The following is a 2111-nucleotide window of genomic DNA, read 5'->3' on the forward strand; positions in this document are numbered from 1 at the left end:
AAAAAGAGGACATGCTGGCTATCTAGATTGATGGGAACAAATTGTTGTTGTCATTGTATTGCAATGTTGCTGTCATTTGTATTATACAATCCATCCTGACATCAAAATATTGCTGATTTACTATGTGGCTATATAGATATACATAATAATGTGCAAATATGGTCAGTTTTTGTTGATGCGTTTAAATAATTTTGTTATACTAGTCAGCCTTAGGTATTAAAATTACTGCAATTTTGTTGCGAGACAATATTTTGAATAAAAAGAGGACATGCTGGCAATCTTAATTGATGGGGATAATTTTTGTTGTCATTGTGTTGCAATGTTGCTGTCATTTGTATTATACAATCCATTCTGACAACAAAATATAGCTGCTTTACTATGTGGCTATATAGATATACATAATATTAAAAGTGCAAATATGGTCAGTTTTGGTTGATGCTGTAAAATAATTTTGTTATACAAGTCAGCCTGAGGTATCAAAACTACTGAAATTTTCTTAAGAGACAATATTTTGAATTAAAAGAGGACATGCTGGCTATCTAGATTGATGGGGACAAATTTTTGTTGTCATTGTATTGCAATGTTGCTGTCATTTGTATTATACAATCCATCCTGACATAAAAATATTGCTGATTTACTATGTGGCTATATAGATTTACATAATAAAATGCAAATATGGTCAGTTTTGGTTAATTTGTTTAAATAATTTTGTTATACGAGTCAGCCTGAGGTATCAAAACTACTGAAATTTTGTTGCGTGACAATATTTTGAATAAAAAGAGGACATGCTGGCAATCTAGATTGATGGGGACAAATTTTTGTTGTCATTGTGTTGCAATGTTGCTGTCATTTGTATAATGCAATCCATTCTGACAACAAAATATTGCTGATTTACTATGTGGCTATATAGATATACATAATATTAAAAGTGCAAATATGATCAGTTTTGGTTGATGCTGTAAAATAATTTTGTTATACAAGTCAGCCTGAGGTATCAAAACTACTGAAATTTTCTTACGAGACAATATTTTGAATAAAAAGAGGACATGCTGGCTATCTAGATTGATGGGGACAAATTTTTGTTGTCATTGTATTGCAATGTTGCTGTCATTTGTATTATACAATCCATCCTGGCATCAAAATATTGCTGATTTACTATGCGGCTATATAGGTTTACATAATAAAGTGCAAATATGGTCAGTTTTGGTTGATTCGTTTAAATAATTTTGTTATACGAGTCAGCCTGAGGTATCAAAACTACTGAAATTTTGTTGCGTGACAATATTTTGAATAAAAAGAGGACATGCTGGCTATCTAGATTGATGGGGACAAATTTTTGTTGCCATTGTATTGCAATGTTGCTGTCATTTGTATTATACAATCCATCCTGACATCAAAATATTGCTGATTTACTATGCGGCTATATAGATATACATAATAAAGTGCAAATATGGTCAGTTTTTGTTGATGCGTTTAAATAATTTTGTTATACTAGTCAGCCTTAGGTATCAAAATTACTGAAAAATTGTTGCGAGACCATATTTTAATTAAAAAGAGGACATGCTGGCTATCTAAATTGATGGGTATATTTTTTGTCGTCATTGTGTTGCAATGTTGCTGTCATTTGTATTATACAATCCATTCTGACATCAAAATATTGCTGATTTACTATGCGGCTATATAGATTTACATAATAAAGTGCAAATATGGTCAGTTTTGGTTGATGCTTTAAAATAATTTTGCTATACGAGTCAGCCTGAGGTATCAAAACTACTGAAATTTTCTTGCGAGACAATATTTTGAATAAAAGAGGTCATGCTGGCTATCTAGATTGATCAGGACAAATTTTTGTTGTCATTGTATTGCACTTTTGCTGTCATTTGTGTTATACAATCCATCCTGACAACAAGATATTGCTGATTTACTATGTGGCTTTACAGATATACATAATAAAGTGCAAATATGGTCAGTTTTTGTTGATGCGTTAAAATAATTTTGTTATACGAGTCAACCTGAGGTATCAAAACTACTGAAATTTTGTTGCGAGACAATATATTGAAAAAAAAGAGGACATGCTGGCAATCTAGATTGATGGGGACAAATTTTTGTCA

At 31.2% G+C, this 2111-nt stretch overlaps 1 long non-coding RNA gene across 1 annotated transcript; it reads left to right on the forward strand.

Annotated features, from left to right (window-relative positions):
• Positions 1-213: 213 nt before the first annotated feature.
• Positions 214-1713, forward strand: LOC127714606 (uncharacterized). The gene is made up of 2 exons (XR_007987818.1): positions 214-473; positions 992-1713. It is a non-coding gene; the product is annotated as an uncharacterized LOC127714606 (long non-coding RNA).
• The last annotated feature ends 398 nt before the right edge of the window (positions 1714-2111 follow it).

Source organism: Mytilus californianus, unplaced genomic scaffold (assembly GCF_021869535.1).
Source record: "Mytilus californianus isolate M0D057914Y unplaced genomic scaffold, xbMytCali1.0.p SCAF_9, whole genome shotgun sequence".
NCBI classification, from domain to species: Eukaryota; Metazoa; Mollusca; class Bivalvia; order Mytilida; family Mytilidae; genus Mytilus; species Mytilus californianus.